Below are 19,312 nucleotides of genomic sequence, written 5' to 3' on the forward strand. Positions count from 1 at the left end.
GATGGCATTAAAGAACATGGCTTTAATGGGGGACATAATAAATTAAAATCAGCAAAAACAGGATTTAAAATGTCATATTAAAAGGAATCTAACCCAACAGTTCTAACAAAGTGCAAAGAAAATTCAGCAGAACAGTACTTAAAGCATACCATCAGAGGCAGAAGCTGAGGGGTTGATGTAAGCCACTATCCAGAGGAGGGTCACTGTCCATTTTGAGTCCAGTGAAGGAAATGATTATAAGGAATGCATGAAAGCACTCCATGGGAGAAAGAGACAAGTTCAGAGCACCAGCTCCAGATCGTGAGTGCCAGATAGGTGCCACTTTTCTCTCCCTTGCCACTCCTGTTGTCCACCCTGGCTCCAGTGACTCTAATACCCCAGCCTTGCCACCAACCCTGTAAGTTTTAGAGGCAGTCTAGTAAGGGCAAAGGGACTTTAGGGGAGGAGCAGGGAAAGTGCTAGGTGGGACAAAAGGGATGAAGATGATTGTGGCAGATTGTATTTTGTGAAGATACTGCAACAATATCTCCAGTCAAACCCACTCTTATGATGCCACTCCATCAAGAAATGGTGGAGTCCAATTCCTTTCATTTGAATTAGGGGAGAAAGTGATAGACTTATGTGGTGGAAGTTAGACTGCATGACTTCTGAAGCTAGATCATGAAAGCTCATGCAACTTCTGCTTTGATCACTAGAACACTAAGTCACCAAGTAAGAAGTTTGACAGCTGTCATGTTGTAAGGAAGCAAAGCTCATGGAAAAGCCACATGTATATACTCAGCTTGGAAGTTTTAGTCCTTAAGTCCTCCCACCTCAGATTATTCCAGCCCAATGTCCATTGAGTCTTGATTCATCTCTGCTTCCCCACTTTCCCCTCCCCTTAGCCTTTGGATCATCCCATCTGAGATCCTAGACATTATGGAACAGAAACAAGCTATCCCTACTCTATCCTTTCCAAATTCATCACCCACAGAATTCTGAGCAAAATAAAATGGAAGTTTTAAGCTACTAAGTGTTGGGACTGAAGTTGTGCAATTCTGCCTGAAATCATATTCAAGGGGTGGGAAGAATAAGTCCATAGACTGTGTTTATGAGGAAGAAATCCACAGGGACCCCAGATATTAAAGTTAGCAAAGCATGAGCTTAAAAATCACTAGGATTGTTACTTACAAAAAGTAGATGAGAAGATGGAGAATTCCACCAGAGAGTTGGAATCTCTAAGATATGGAAATTCTCCAACTGAAGAATATAATAACCAAATTTAAAAACCAATGGTTGTTTTAACAGCAGATTTGATACAGTTGAAGAGAGGATAAATGAAATGGAAATAGCAGACTAATAACATGTAGGATGGAAAATATGGAAAAGAGCATAAGAGGTCTATGAAATCTCATTTAAAAACAGGTCTAGGATGGGCATAAATTTCTAGAAAGGAATGAGAAAGGAGAAATAAAGAGAATGATTTTAAACTGATGAAAGACATCAAGCCACAGATTAAAGAAGCTCTTAGGATAAATACAAAGAAAAATATACCTAGAAATAGATAACTGTTAAAAGAAAGACAGGTTTTCTTCAAAGAAGAAAAAAAAAATAAGACTGACAATTCTTATCTCAAAAGAAGTGACAGAAGCCAGAAGAAAATGAAATGACATAGTTGAAGTGCTGAAAGAAAATAATTTGCAACCTAGGGTACTGTGTCTACCAAAAAGATACTTCAAAGATTAAGGTATAATAAACACATTTCTGGGCATCAAAATTTGAGAATTTATCACCAGCAGACCTGCACTAAGAGAAATACTAAGGTATTTCTTTATTCAGAAAGAAAATTATCACAGAGGAAAATAAACAAAGGGCAGGAAGACATAGTAATGGAAAAATATAAATATGTAAGTAATTTAAAATAAATACAAAACAAGAATTTAATAATTACTTTTTGGATTTAAAATACAGTATATAGAGAATTAAAATGCCTAAACAAAACACAAAAAGTAAGTGGGTGGTAAACAGAATTACAGTCTTTTAACTTCTAAGCATTGACTTTGATGTGGTAAAAAAACTAACTTATTTTGTAATTTCTAGGTTAACTGCTAAAGAAGAGTGAAATATTTACTAACAGAGGTAGAACTAGAATAATACAAATAGTTGATTAATATTAAGAAGGTATAAAAGGAGATCAAAAAGATTATAAATCATTTGGGACAAATAATACACAAATATATCATTAAATAAAATGAATTATATACTATAACTAAACAAAATTATTAAACCAGGTGAGAGAGAAAAATCTGTTTATATGTTCTTTATAATAGATATACCTGAAATGAAAGAATTTACAAAAAGAAAGAGATCAGCTATGTTAGTCCTAATCAAAAGAAATCTTGTGTGACTATACTAAGTAGGCTTTAACATAATATATATATATATGATTTCAGAAAGCTAAAAGGGCCAAGGTACCAGGTACCAATGTACCAAAATTAAAATTCTGTATTTGTACGCATCTAAATAATATAGCTTCAAAATAAAGCAAAAATGACAGAACTAGAAAATAGGCAATTCCACAATAAGAGTAAGAGACTTTAATGTACTTCTTCCTTTAGCAGATGAAACAAGCAGGAAAAACTAAAAATTTAAAAATATGTGAACAAAATTGACCTCATTGACATGTGTGAAACACTGCATCCAAGAACTGTAGAAAACACATCCTTTTCAGGTGTACACATTACGTTAATAACAATTGGCCAGATACTTGACCATCAAAAAAGTCCAATGAAATTTCAAAAGCTAAAAATCATTGAGTTTATATTTCCTGACCACAGTGGGACTAAGCTAGAAATCAACAACAAAGGATAACAAGAAAATACCAAATTTTAGAAACTAAACAGTATGTTTCTAAAGCAGCCCATGGGTTAAGGAAGAAATCACAGAAGTTAGAAACTATTTTGAACTGAATGATAATAAAAAATAAGTTAAAAAAAAAAAAAAGACATCACTACTTGCAGAATCATTCAACATGATGTCTTCAAGTTTCATCCTTGTGGTCACATGTGTCAGAAAGAAGCCAAATGCAAAATGACAAATATTGGATGATCTCACTGACATAAAATAATTAGAATAAACAAATTCATAAAGTCAGACTGTAGAATAGAGGTTACATATATAGAATATAGACTGTAGAATATAGGGGATGGGCTGGGGTTAGAAAATAGGGAGTTAAGTCTTAAAATGTAGCATTTCTATTTGGGATGATAGAAAAGTTTTGATAATGGATGATAGTGATGGTAGCAAAAAATTGTAAATGTAACTAACAGCATTGAATTATATATTTGAATATGGTTAAAAGTGAATTTTTAGGTCATATATAAGTTACTAAAATAAAAATTTTAAAAAAATCCATGAAACTGCACAACACAAATAGTGAACCCTAAGTTAAGCCATAGACTGCAGTTAATAGTACAATTTTTTGTAATGTGCATTTATCTGTTATAAAGAATGTACCACACCAATGCAAGATGTTAATAGGGTGGTGTTTCAGTTTGCTAAAGCTGCCAGAATGCAATACACCAGAAATGGGTTGACTTTCAACAATGAGGATTTATTAAGTTAAAATTTACAATTACAAGGCTGTGAAAATGTCCAAATTAAGGCATCAACAAGAGGATACCTTCTCTGAAGAAAGGCTGCTGGCATCTGGGGTTCCTCTGTCAGATAGCAAGGCACATAGCCAATGTCTGCTTGCCCTTTACTCCCAGGTTTCATTGCTTTCAGCTTCTGATCCCAGTAGCTTTCTCTCTGAGCATCTGTGGGTTCTCTTTTAGCATCTCTGGGGCGATTCTCTCTGTGTGTCTCTCCAAATGCCTTTTATCCTCTCATAAAGGACTCCAGAAAAGGACTAAGACCCACCTTGAATGGCTGAGTCACATCTCAATTGAAACAAACTAATCAAAAAGTCCCATCCACAATAGGTCTGCCCCCACAGGGATGGATTAAAAGCACATGGTGTTTTCTGGGGTACAAACCAGCACAAGTGGTATATGGAAATCCTGTATTTTACATATTTAAAGCCACAGTTAAAAAAAAAAAAAGAACCTTGTAAGAAACACGTTTCATTTCAGCCATGTTGAAGTAAATATTACAGAACATACCTTTCTGCCACAAACAACTATATAATCTGAACAAAATATATAAAACAAACTGCTTCTAGGTATGAGAAGAAACCAAAAAATGATTCACACAAGGACAACCAGGGAAACTAAAAACATTTGGTAAAAGGTTATTGGGAAAGGATTGCTCCAATTTGCTAATGCTGACGTTATGCGAACTACCAGAAATGGATTGGCTTTTATAAAGGGGGTTTATTTGGTTACAAATTTACAGTCTGAAGTCCATGAAAATGTCCAAATTTAAGGTATCAATATGAGTATACCTTCATCAAAGAAGGCCAATGGTGTCCAGAAAACCTCTGTTAGCTGGGAAGGCATGTGGCTGGCATCTGCTGCCTGGGTTGTGTTCCAGCTCCTCTCTCAGCTCCTGTGCATTCTTCAAAATGTTGGTTTTGGGATGTTTTGCCCTCTCTTAGCTTCTCCAGAGCAAACTCTGGGCTATCATCTCCCAAGTGTCAGCAAAAGTCTGCTTTCAGCGGCCATCTCCAAAATGTCTCTTTAAGCTGCATCCCCGAGCTCCTTCTGTCTGAGCTCTTACAGGGCTCCAGTGATTTAATTAAGACCCATGCTGAATGGGTGGGGCCACACCTCCATGGAAATAATCCAAATAACCTACAGTTGGGTGGGTTACATCTCCATGGAAACAACCCAGTCCAAAGTTTCCAACCTAATCAAGACTAAATACGTCTGCCCCCACAAGTTTGAATCAAAGAACATGGTGTTTGAGGGGACATAATACATCCAAACCAACACAAGGATACATACACACTTTCAAAGTGTCACTACATGGGTAAGTAATCAGTTAATAAAGGTATAAGGTACCTTTGCAATGGAAAAATCTGCTAAGATACCATCTTAAGCAAATCACCAAATGTAGCCTCACTAATCTTGGGACAGATTGTCATTATGTGCCTCTTGAAATCATGGAATGAGAAATACACAGCATTGCCTATTTAACCTGAATTTAATCATGAGGAAATGATCAAAGGAATTCAGATGTAGGACATTCTGCATGACATCTGGCCTGGACTTTTCAAAAATGTCAAAGTCAAAAAACAAAAAAGTGGAAACATTATTCTAGATTAAAGAAAGTAAGCAGACATGTCAGCCAAATGCAGTGATTATCTTGATTAAACAAGATTGGAAAAAATATATAAATGACATTTGGGAAAACATATTTGAAACATGCACTATATAATATTATAGATTATTGTACCAATATTAAATTTTGGGGATGAGAAAATAGCATAATGTCCTTGTTCTTGGGAGATACATGCTGAAGTATTAAGGAGAGAAGTGTCATGACTGCAATTTAGTTTCAACTGGTTCAGTGAAATGTATGTGGGTAAAGAGAGAATGAGAGTTAAATTCGATAAGGCAAAAAGTTGATAAATTTATCATGGATAATTGGACTTCAATAAACTTAAGAGCTTTCACTCATAAAAAGATGCAATTAAGAAGTTGAAAAGTCACATCTCAGACTAGAAGATATTTACTTTATTTACATATCCAACCAAGGCCTCATATCCAAAATATAAAAAGAACTCTTTCATGCTAATAAGAAAAATACAAGCCAATTAAAAGGGAGCAAAAGGTCTGAGCAGGCACTATGGTAAATAGAATAATGGCACACACACACTCTCAAATGCCCATGTCTTAATACCCAAAACTTGTGAATATGTTGTGATACACAGCAAGGGGAAGTTAGTGTCGTAGACAGTTTAAGGTTGCTGATCAGCTGACCTTAAAGAGATTATACTGGTTTATCTGGGTGAGCCCAATGTAATCACAAGGGTCGTTTAAAGTGGAAGAGGGAGGCAGAAGAGGAGGTCAGAGTCAAAGAGAGATTTGAAGATGCTACAATGTTGGTTTTGAAGAAGGAAGTCTTGGCCATGAGCCAAGAAATGCAGCCCCCACGAACTGGAAAAGGCAAGAAAATGGATTCTCCCCTAGAGCTCCAGAAGCAGCCAGCCCTGCTGACACCTTGGTTTTAGTCCAGTGAGACGCATTTCAGACTTCTGACCTCCAGCACTATAAGGTAATAAATGTGTTGTTTTATGTCACATTTGTGGTGATTTGTTACAGCAGTGACAGAAAATTAATAGAGGCACTTAAAAGAAAAAAATTAATGTGGCCATTAAACATGAGAAAGGAATCTTAGCCTTAGTAATCATTGCGTAAATACAAATTAAAACAACATGAGGGCAGAGCACTAACTTTCGTCTTTCCCAGCCCACCTCCACCACGTAACAAATCATCTCCTAGGTTTTGTCAGCTATGACTAGTGTGCTATTGGTGTATATACTTATGGGATTCCTCTTATATGAAGCTGTGCAAAGAATTATCCATATGGACTATGAAATAAATGGAGGTATAATGCTCATTACAGCAGCTGTTGGAGTTGCAGTTAACATCATAATGGGGTGTCTGTTTAGCCAGTCTGGTTAACAGCACTCCCATTCCCACTCCCCGACTTCAAATTCTCCTACCACAGGTTCTGAACATGGACACAGCCATGAGCAGGGTAGCCTGGCAGTGAGAGCTGCATTCGTACATGCCTTGGGGGATTTGGTACAGAGTGTTGGCATACTAATAACTCATATATCATACAATTCAAGCCAGAATACAAGATTGCCGATCCCATCTGTACATACGTTTTTTCATTGCTTGTGGCTTTTACAACATTTTGAATCATATGGGACACAGTAGTTATAATACTGGAAGGTGTACCAAGCCATCTGAATGTAGACTGTATCAAAGAAGCCTTGATGAAAATAGATGTTTATGCAGTGGAAGATTTAAATATCTGGTCTTTCACTTCAGGAAAATCTACTGCCATAGTTCACATACAGCTAATACCTGGAAGTTCATCTAAATGGGAAGAAGTACAGTCCAAAGCAAAGCATTTATTATTGAACACATTTGGCATATATAAATGTACTATTCAGCTGCAGAGATACAGACAAGAAGTGGACAGAACTTGTGAAAATTGTCAGCGTTTCGGTCCCTAATTTCATGTTTGGAGGACCACTGCCTTATTTATCCTGCAGACAGACTTGAGGGCAGTAATTGCAAACCTACATGAGAAATGGACTCCCCAACAGCTGTATCTATATCAAGCACCAGATTCTAAAAACAGTCCCTCCAGCCTGACAGTGCTGGTCTCTTTTTAATGGTAAAATGGGACTTCACCATGATTTTCAGATGAAGATGTTTCCAAAACACTGTTCACAGAGTGAGATGTAACTCTACAGATACCTCATAGAAGACAATCCAAGACCATACTTCATTAATTATGGCAAAAAACATGTCTTAAAGAAAGCATCAAGAATTCAGTATTTGCAGTTAAAAATACTTTTTAAAGCCCATTTTATATCAAGACAGTGCTGGAAAACTGAGTTTCTTTTTTTTTTTTTTTTTAATTATGTAACCTTAACACCCAGCTTCTGGAATTTGCTGCTCTCTTTTTACAGAAATTTTTCCTCTAGTATTTCATAAATACTAGTAATTATCCAGAGAGGGATAAGCTTGCATTCCCACGTGTTTCAGGTATGTTTTATTTCACAAGTAAGTCTTAATGTCATTGTTACACTTTATAAACAACTTTTTCCAGATGTTACAGGGTTTTGAATCTCAAAGTTAATGTTTTTGATTATCTGTAATCTTCTCAGAACCAAATCCTTACATATTGTGGTTACTTTCATTAAATTAATTTAGGAAATATTTTCAATATTTTTCTGAATGGCAGAAGTTAGTCTTAAACTTAAATTACTATATGATTATTAAAAACAAAATAAAAGAGGGAGGATGGAGTATGAAATCACTTTTATTGCTCATAGAATTGTCTTTACTTAAGAACAGCATGAGCCTGCAAAATGTAAAATGATCCTCTGTCCCTTTAAGAACTGCCTTACATTTTGTACCTCACATTTGCTTAGCACCTTGGTCCCTGTCTCCATACTAGTTAATCTTTGAGTACCCTTTCAGGATGAAACTCTAGAGGGCTAAGGTTCAGTTTGTAATACCTACTTCTAACATACAGATTAACCATATTTCCCCAGAGAGAATTTCTGCTTTATGATGTGGGTTAGGGATTCTCCATGGAATCCAGAAACCCTAAAAGATAATTTTGAGTTTCTCCAATAATACCATAGCAGAAATAGGTGAGGCAGAGATATTACTTTGAGAAAACAAAAGTCTCAAAGGTTTTTGATCTTGTGTGTGTGTGCTTTAAAGAACTGGTATAGGGATGGACATTAAATCTGTGTTATGGAGGGGCTAAGTATAAACATTTCCAAATTGGAGACAACCTAATTGGTAACAATTATGTTAGAGAGGCAGTCATGAATATTCGTATTTCGTTTTATAACATTGGTTTTGAGATTGTCTTGATGCACATTAAAAGACCATTTTAAAGAGGGGCAGTTTCTTATGCTAAGAATGGATATGGTTCTTGGGTTCCTCAAAGAATCAGAGTAGAATAACCACATACCAGGGAAGTTGTGGGTTCAAGTCCTAGATAGGCATGCAGATGGATTAGGAAACAGATTTTCTTTTTCTACCAAATACCTCACTAGAAGTAAACCTAAGATAAGAAAACCTAGATTTACCTAAAAGATTGCTAAGGGTTAATGGTATCCAATAAAAGGATTGACAGGAGTTGATGGTGCCTAATAAAACCCAGAAAGTATTTGTTGAATTGAATTGAAAATTTACTTTATGGGGTTCTTAGTGTGAATTCATTTAAAATAATGCCTTGAATTTTTCCAAAATTTCAGGAATATATAAACTGTTTATATCAAAATACACTTTAACATAAGAAAGCAAGTGAGAATAAATGAGAGGCATTTCAGTAAACATCTGGGCATTTATGGACTTTGGGTACCTAGCAAGGGAAAGGAAAAGAATGTGTATTATATGCTAATGGATTTTCCCATATCTATTTGCAGTTTCTATTTGGAAACAAATATGCAGTTTTTTCCCATGTCTACTGATCTTGTTTCTTACGAACTTTGTCTTCTTACCTAGGTAGACCTGACTTTTCAAATAGACCTGTTCCTAAAAAGTTATGTGATAAAACAATCAAAAATCCATTTGAGGATTGAAAAGGATCCTTTAGTAAAATGCACAAACACTGAAAACTATTGTAAATCCTATTTATTGTTTCTGCTTAAAATGAGATAAACATGAAATTTCCTGTGCTTTGTTTTTCTAGCAAGAACTACAAATTTTATACTTGAACTTGTACTTTACTGGGTCTGTGAGACTTCAGAGGTGATAGATTAAACCCACGGAGAAGTATGTCAACTTAGCAGTTAGGACCAGAGGCTATAAAGCTTCTCACAGTGCCTGGCCCATCTTTCACCTGTTAAGCTACAACCACATGTTACACTTCTCATCTGAGGGCTCAAAGAAAGAACTATTGCCCTGTGAAAAGCAGTAGCAGAGTTGTTTTATAACAATGCAAAATAGCACGGTTAATTTTGCACTGGGAAAACAGATCATAATGGGACAAACAGATCACAGTATCAAAAACTTGGCAGTTCTTCAGTGTGATGTATTTCAATGGATTTTTGCAAATAATCAAAATAACTTGTGTACTTAAACCTTTTCACAACCCTGGCCAGATGGAGTATTTCGTTTATTTTAGTAAAAGAACTATGATTTCATTAGCGATTATGCTGCCTTTGAAGTATAATGAGTGGGGTGTAATTGAATTAGGCTAATTTCATAGGGCTTTGAAATGCAGAACTTGAAGCTATTATTCCTACATATATTTTCCATTGGTTAGGCCTTTATGATGTGAGCACAGATTTTCAGAACTACAGCTCCTATCAGTGTTATTTGCCACATCACTGGATTTCTTGTCTTTCTGTTCTCTTTTCAACTTTGGGAGTTCTATTTTCCAAAAGTAAGTGTTCTGTTCTTAACACATTTCACTGATCTATGTCTTGAACCCAGGTGTCCCAGCCAACAGTGTTTGTCTTTAGTAGAATTTTCCCAGAATAGACACCAACAAGAGCAGATACATGAGGTTCCCTTTAATGTTTTTTTTTCTTTCAGTTTTGTTTTGTTGTTTTTCATTTTAATATGAGGAATATCACCTTTTAGAGAAAAGGCATCACTCAAAAATGTGTAAATGTGTTTCCAGGTGGGGAAGACCCTTTCCAAAATGATTGTTCCTGATCCAGATTTCTGTACACACTGAAATTTATGGAGTGTGATGGACAGAAATAGACTCTACACTGTGCAACCACAAGTGTAGCATTGCTCAGACAACTCTGGATCAAGTTTCTACACTTGGCTACAACCACTCTCACAACTTTTAGAAGGGATAATCTTTTGGATCTGAAACAAGCACAATTAGATACATTTATTTTCTTTATATTGATTGGCTTACCATAATGAACAAGGTGTTCTTACGGAATTTGAGCCCCTTTGAAATAAGGATTTAGGTGATTTTGCTGTTGACTCTACCTTGTATATAGTAAATTTGAAGTTACAGAATATGTTCCTAGAGATGAGATTAGTTCATTTGGTTAAGATTATCTTTTAACAAAGTGTAGCTCATGAGCCGGTTGGGTATTAGTCACAAATGAGTAGTGTCACCTCACTATATGCTCTGTTGAGAGAGGCAAGTCTGATCTCTAAATAATGGTATTAAGCTTAATATCTCTTTAATCAAAGCACCATTTGAAAACCCTAACTCCAGATCTGTCATGTGAATGCTGCTGGCCTGGGCTTCAGATTTGTTTCAGATTGCAAATCAAGGATATTGTTTGTGATATTGGTAGAAGCACAGAAATTGGAGAGAAGAAATTACCATGGAAGTTCCTCAGTACTAAACTATGGGTTTCTCACTTCTAGAGGATTTAGTCTGCTCTTCCAATCGTATTGTAAGTACCAATAAACATTTTCTGATTTTTGCTAAGATTGAAAAACATTTATGAAGACTTTCCCAGTTAAATCTACAATGGTGTCAAGGTAAACAGTGTAATTAAGTGCATTTTTAAATAACTGCAACACAAAATCAAAATATGCCAGTGTATCAGCTTTGCACCTGAGAGATATTCTGTATTTGGAAAGCTTATACTTCTTGAAATATGCTTTTAAATAAGCCATATCACAGTTTAAGAAAGTGTGTATACTTTTCCATATGCCCCTTTAGAAAACAGGTATTTTGCATACGACTGATTTTGGAAAGATTTTGAACCTGGGGTATGTCCATGTAATTTAAGATTAAAGTATAGTATATGTACATGTACCATATTTGCACTTTTCAAATTGTGACTTCCTATACATTTATTAAATAAAGTGTTGTTTTGTCAATTAGTTTCTTAAAAAAAATAGCCACATGAGATAAAAAAATTAAAAGAACGGATTATTACCAACTGTTGACATAGAATAGCATGGAATAAGGACGGATTCTTTCTGATCCAATATACAAATAATCTTTAAAGGGGTAAATTAATTTTACTTACATTTATTACATATGCTAGATATGTTTGGTCTTTGTTCTCATTATGTTCTGCCATGTATAAACATAGTCTAATTATATGGACTAAGTTCATTTTTGTTTAGTTTTTTTACTATTTATGAAAATTTATATTTTTATTTTAATGGTTACCTATATGCCTAAACTTTATAGAATACCATAGTCTTCCTGCTCATTAGACAGTCCCTATCGCTCCCTCCTATAAACAATAATCAATGTTTATTTCTTCCTTTGCCTGCTTCTCTTTCTTTCACCACTTAATTTTAGTCAAAAATATAATCTTTTATAGTTTCACTATTGTTATTTTAAAATATCCTTAAATATCCACTTCTTGATTTATCAATCTTACATGATATTTTTTATGACTCATAATTGCAGGTGAGGCAATCAGCAAATTTACTGTATTTTACAACTTCCCTCCCATTCTCCCTCTACAGTTTGTTAGTTACAACATTTCTATGCTTAAAAAATTTACTTATAAAATTTTATTTTTCATCCTGAGCCATGCCCAATTTTTGTCTTATGACTGCAAACAAATATATTCAATTCTCTCTAAGGTTCTTTAAGTTAAGCCATAGCTTGTTTGGTTGAAGACCACTCTCTAGTAGCTTTCTCAAGAAGGTCTCATATGAATTATTGTCACAGTTACAGTATTGAGAATGTATTGACTGTGTCCTTTTAATGTGAAGCATAGTTTGACTAGATTTATTTATGCAATCATTTATTCACATCAATATAGACTCATGGATATTTATTTTATACTTTGGGTTATAATTCAATACTACTTTACTATTTTGCTCAAATTGTTCCAGATTTTGCCATTGAGAGCTCTTTCCATTGGCTCCTATGTCCCTTTGATGTAACTCCATCATTGTGGTGTTTTTTGAGCACATCCTTACTATCTGGTTCTACAGTATGCTACAGGATCATCTTCTATATTTCTTGTCCCAGCCCTAGAATCAGCCATCTCTCCAAGGAACCCTGTCCCTTTTATTGGAGAATGGTATTGGCAATCAAGATCTGGGAGCTTGCTGTGCTCATTGCTGCTAGGATGTCAATGCTTCTAGGCCCTCTCGGCTGAAAGAGTAAAGAAACGTGTGTATAAGCACATGTATACACATATATCTATAAATATTTCTCTGTGTAACCATCTGCATCTGTAGTAAGCTAAACATGAATTCATACTGATGATTCCAACTCTAATCCACCATCACATGGATCATTTTAGCCTTCAACCCATACTTCTCTATAACGTCTCACTCCAGCACTGAGAAAACTGACCCTGACAGTCTGCCATCCATTTACTTAATTGTTCCATTTCATTATATACGTATAGTGATTTCAGACTTGTTAACTGATACCCCCATGGGAAACAACTTTATCAACTAAAGTACAGGACTTATGTAAAATTCCGTTTACCTTTAATCTTAAAGACTCTACTCATTTCCAAAGTTACTTAGGTCTGTAACTTTTCTACCACACACTCTTCTGTAAGGTTGTTTCATGCGGGTTTTTTCCATTTTTTTCTTTTTTTTTTTTTTTTTTTTTTGGTGAAACATAACATATATACAGAAAAATGATAACTTTCAAAGTACGATTTAACAACTAGTGAGAAGATTCCAAAGAATACCATGGGCTGCAGTTCCACAATTTCAGATATTTCCTTATTGTGAAATACAACTTATATACAGAAATGTGACAACTCTCAAAGTATGATCCAACAAGTTGCCGTAGAGTAAATTTCAAAGAATGTTATAAGTTACAGTTTCACCATATCAGTTATTTCCTTCTAGCTATTCTAGCACCCTAGAAACTAAAAAATTCATATATTTATATAAAGATTCAGTATTCGTAATCCTTTGTCAAACCCTATTTTGTCAGTTTCTACCCCTCTCTCGTGTTTGATCACTTTCTCAATTTTCAGGGATATCTGGGCAGTGACCACCCTAAATTGTTCATATCCATCTGGGACTTACATAAGAGTAACTTCCAGGATTAACTCCCAACTTGATTTGAGATCTGTTAGCCACTGAGACCTTATTTTGTCACCTTTCTCTTCCCACTTTGGTAAAAAAGGCATTCTCTATCCTTCTATGCCAGGGCTAGGCTCATTCCTGGGAATTGGGTCCCACGTCACCAGGGACTCATTTACTTGGGAGTCCTGTCTCACAGGAGGGGGTGGGGGAGTGTAATGGATTTATTTGCAGAATTGGGCTTAGAGAGAGAAAGGCCACATCTGAGCAGCAAAAGAGGTTCTCTGGGGGTGCCTCTTAGGCATAATTATAGGTAGGCTTAGCCTCCCCTTCACAGCCATAAGCTTCACTACAGCAAGCCTTAAGATCAAGGGCTTAAGTCATTAAGTAAAGAGTTCATAATATAACATAACATATATTCAGTTCAAGATAAACAATCAATAGCTCATGTTATCTTCACTTAATTGTACAATCGTCACTCTCAATTTTTAAAAAATTGTCATACTCCCAAACACCCCAAAGCTCTTATCAGCCCCCAATTATTTATCCCTAGTATTAGTGTGGTAATTATAAGGTATCCCTATTAAATAAAGTCTATAATAGGCAATAGGTAGTTTTTCCCACATACCATTCTCTTGTTAACTCTTTGTACCAGCAATATACCTTGGAAGCATATCATGCAAGCACTTATTTATATTTGCAGCACTAATCTCTGGGATGCATACCTCTAAACCCCTTTCAATCATGTTCACCTTCAGTGTGGCACTGATTTTTATAATCCCTCTGTCCATTCCCATACATTTAGGTTCATCCTCATTATCATGTCTGTATGTATTAGATTATCAATCCCCTTTCATTGGCTTCTTTCCATCTCTAGTTCCCCTATATTCTACATTATAAGACACTGAGTTTACATTATTCAGGGAGTTCATATTAGTGATAACATACAATATCTCCCCTTTTGTGTTTGACTTATTTCACTCAGCATTATGTCCTCAAGGTTCATCCATGTTGCCATATGTTTCAGAGCCTCATTCCTTCTTACTGCTGCATAGTATTCCATCATATGTATATGCCACATTGTGTTTATCCAATCCTCTGTTGAAGGATGCTTGTGTTGTTTCCATCTGTTGGAAATTGTGAACACTGCTGCTATGAACATCAGTTTGCAAATGTCTGTTCATGTCACTGCTTTCTGATCTTCTGGGTATATACTCAGGAGTGAAATTGCTGAATTGTAAGGTAACTCAATATCTACTTTTCTGAGGAACTGCCAGACTGTCTTCCACATTGGCTGTACCATTATACATTCCCACCAGCGATGAATAAGGGTTCCAATATCTCCACATCCTCTCCAGCATTTGTTGTTTCCTGTTTGTTTAATGGTAGCCATTCTTATTGGAGTGGGATGATATCACATTGTGGTTCTAATTTGCATTTCCCTAATAGCTAGTGAAGATGAACATTTTTGCATGTGTTTTTTAGCCATTAGTATTTCCTCTTTGGAAAAATGTCTTTTCATATTTTTTGCCCATTTTATATTTGGGCTATTTGTACTCTTGTTGAGTTGTAGGATTTCTTTATATATGCTGGATATCAGTCTCTTATCAGATATATGGTTTCCAAATATTTTCTCCCATTGAGTTGGCTGCCTCTTCACCTTTTGACAAAGTTCTTTGAGATATTGAAGCTTTTGATTTTGAGGAATTCCCATTTATCTATTTTTCTCTTTATCTATTCTTTGCATTTTGGTTGTAAGGTCTAAGATGCTATCTCATATTACCAGGTCTTGAAGATGTTGCCCTACAATATCTACTAGGAGTTTTACGGTACTGCCTCTTGATCCACTTGGAGTTAATTTTTGTATAGGGTGTGAGGTAGGGGTCTTCTTTCATTCTTTGAATATGGACATCCTGTTCTCCCAGCCCCATTTGTTGAAGAAACTGTTCTGTCCCAGATCAGTGGATTTGGAGGCTTATCAAAAATCAATCAACCATAGACCTGAGGGTCTTTTTCCAAACTCTTGATTCAATTCCATTGATCAATATGTGTATCTTTGTGCCAGTACCATGTTGTTTTGACCACTGTGACTTTATAGTAGGATTTAAATAAGTGTAAGTCCTCCCACTTATTCTTCTTTTATAGAACATTTTTGGCAATGAGGCCCCTTTCCCCTACAAATAAATTTGATAACTAGCTTTTCAAAGTCTGCAGAGTAGATTGTTAGAATTTTGATTGGAATTGTGTTGAATGTCTAGATCAGTTTGGGTAGAATTGACATCTTAACATTTAAACTTCCTATCCATCATGACCACAGAATATCATTCCACCTGTTTAGGTCCTCTTTAATTTCTTTTAATAAAGTTTTGTAATTTTCTGTGTAGAGGTCTTTTACGCCCTTGATTTTTTATTCCTAGGTACTTGAGTATTTTAATTGCTATTGTGAGTGGAATTCTTCCTTGTGTGTCTCTTCAGTTAGATCATTTCTAGCGTATAGGAACATTACTGAATTTTGCGCATCCATCTTCTATTCTGCCACTTTGCTGAATCTGTTTGTTAGCTCATGTAGCTTGGTCATTGATTTTGCAGGATTTTCTAAAAATCGTCTTCTGCAAATAATGAGAGTTTTACTTCTTCCTTTCCAATTTTGATGCCTTTTATTTCTCTGTCTTGCTGGGTTGCTCTGACTAGAACTTCTAGCACAATGTTGATTAATAGTGATGACTGTGGACATCCATGTCTCATTCCCTATCTTAGGGGAAAGGCTTTCAGTCTCTCACCATTGTGAGTTTTATGCTGGGTGTGGGTTTTTTATATATGCCCTTTATTGTATTGAGCAAGTTTCTTTTATTTCCTGCCTTTTGAAGTGATTTTATCAAACAAGGATGGTGAATTTTGTCAAACTTTTTTCAGCATCTATTGAGATGATCAATTGATTTTTCCCTTTCAATTTGTTAATGTTTTGTATTATGTTGATTGATTGATTTTCTTATGTTGAACCACTCTTGCATGCCTGGAATGAACCCCACTTGGTTGTGGTGTATGATTCTTTTAATGTGACTCTGCTTTCGATTTGCAAGTATTTTGTTGAGAATTTTTGCATCCATATTCATTAGGGAGATTGGCCTATAGTTTTCCTTTCTTGTAGTATCTTTATCTAGTTTTGGTATTCGAGTAATGTTAGCTTCATAAAATGTGTTACTTAGTGCTCCTTTTTCTTCAATTTTTTGAAAAACTTTGAACAGAAATGGTATCATTTCTTTTTGGAATGTTTGGTAAAATTCCCTGTGAAGCCATCTGGACCTGGACTTTTATTTTAGGAAGCCTTTTGAGGACAGATTGGATCTCTTTACTTGTGATTTGTTTGTTGAGGTTTTCTATTTCTTCTCAGGTCAGTCTGGGTTGTTAATGTGTTTCCAGGGAATTATCCATTTCCTCTAAATTGTCTAGTTTGTTGGCATACAGTTCTTTATAGTATCCTCTTATAATTTTTAAAATTTCTTCAGGAACCACAGTAATGTCCCCCTCTCATTTCTCCTTTTGTTTGTTTGGGTCTTCTCTCTTTTTGGCTTTGTCAGTCTAGTTAAGGGTCTGCCAGTCTTTTGTTTTATGTAATTTTATTGAAATATATTCACATACCATACAATCATATAAAGTGTACAACTGTTCACAGTTTCATCATATAGTTGTGCATTCAACACTGCAATCAATTTTTGAACATTTTCATTACTCAAAAAAATAAAAATGAAAATAAGAATAAAAATAAAAGTAATAGAGAACACTCAAAACATCTCATACCCCTCTTCCCCACCTCATTTACTTAAAAAAATTTTTTTCACTGAAATATATTCAACATATCATATCATCATCCAAAGTGTAAAACAATTGTTCATAGTATCATCATATAGTTGTGCATTCATCACCACAATCAATTTTTGAACATTCTCATTACTCCAAAAAGTATAAATGAGAAGAAAAAGAAAAAGAAAAAGAGCACCCAGAATGTCCCATACCCTCCTCCTCCATATCATTCATTTACTTTTTGTCCCCATTATTCTACTCATTTGTCCATACACTGGATACAGGGAGTGTAAGCCATAAGGTTTTCACATTCACGTGGTCACACCATATAAGCTATAAAGTTACACGATCTCCTCCAAGAATCAAGGACACTGGATTGCAGTTCAACAGTTTCAGATATTTCCTTCTAACTATTCTAATAAACTGAAAACTAAAAAGGGATATCTATATAACGCATGAGTTACCTCCAGAATGACCTCTCAACTCCATTGGAAATCTCTCAGCCGCTGAAACTTTGTTTCTATCTCCTCCCCCTTTTTGTCCAGAAGGCTTTCTCAATCACATGATGCAGGTTCCAGGCTTATCCCTGGGAGTCATGTTCCACATTGCCAGGGAGATTTATACCCCTGGGAGTTATGTCCCACATAGGGGGGAGGGCTGAGTTTACACGCCAAGTTGGCTTAGAGAGAGGGTCCACATCTGAGCAACAAAAGAGGCCTTCTGGGGGTGACTCTTAGGCACAACTATGAGTAGGCTTAGCCTCTCCTTTGCAATAACAAGCTTCATAAGGGCAAGCCCCAAGATTGAGAGCCCAACCTACTAAGCTGGTGGTCCCCAATGCTTACGAGAATATCAGGAATTCCTCAGCTGGGGAAGTTTAATATTTCCACATTTTTCCACAGTCCCTCAAGCGGGCTTTGCAAATACTTTTTATTCTCTGCACAAATTACTCTGGGTTTTATTGGGGCTTCATGCTAACCTGTACAAACCAACAAGGTCTCACTCCCTAGCCAAGGTTCCGTGTTATTATGGTATTTGAGTAAACTGACCATGCAAGTTAAATTATATAGTGTGATACAGAAAATACACATTTTGCACCATGTAATCATCTCTTCCTTTAGTCCCACACTGAAGCCAGAGTTTTAAAATATGGTTAATATCATCCTCTACCCTTTAGTTTGATCTACCCCAATCTCAACAAGTCCTTTTCATTGATATCTCCAATCGAAGTCTGATCTCTTTATCATCCTCTTTACAGTTGATTCATGGGGTGATGCTGCCACCCACAGCTGCTGAACTCTGGCTCTGAGTCCCAGGTGCCACACAGACTCCTGACACTCCAGGGACAGATCACATCACACACAAACAGCTCAGAATCTCAAAATTTAGAAATCACTGTTACAACTCATGAATAAATGTGACTGCTATAAGGTGTTACAATCTAGGAACCTTTACATAAGCCTTCCACTTATAAACCATGCTCCCAGCTTCAATTCTCTGAGTCTACACATAATTAATAGTCCATAGTAATTAGGCATTATAATGTTTGTCTTTTTATTTCTAGCTTATTTCACTCAATCTATTGTCCCCATAGTCCATTCACTTCATTGCATACCTCACAACTTCATTCCTTCTTGCTGCCCCCTCATGCAAAAACATTCTTATGTTTATACATTTAATCATACTCATTGACCGCTCTAGTTTTCACTAAGTTATACAGTCCCAGTCTTTATCTTCTATCTTTCCTTCTGGTGTCATACAGACCCCTAACATTCCTCTTTCAACCATATTCACAGTCATCTTTTTTCAGTGTACTTACAAAATTTTGCTACCATCACACAGTTTTGTGTTATCCATTTCTAGATCTACACAATCAATCCTCT

The 19,312-nt window shown here is 35.7% G+C and overlaps 1 pseudogene; it reads left to right on the plus strand.

The window, feature by feature from the left end:
- The first annotated feature begins 243 nt into the window (after nt 1-243).
- Nucleotides 244-7,171, plus strand: LOC119535209 (annotated as a pseudogene).
- Nucleotides 7,172-19,312: the final 12,141 nt, after the last annotated feature.

The sequence above is a fragment of the Choloepus didactylus genome, chromosome 5, assembly GCF_015220235.1.
Source record: "Choloepus didactylus isolate mChoDid1 chromosome 5, mChoDid1.pri, whole genome shotgun sequence".
Taxonomy (NCBI): Eukaryota; Metazoa; Chordata; class Mammalia; order Pilosa; family Megalonychidae; genus Choloepus; species Choloepus didactylus.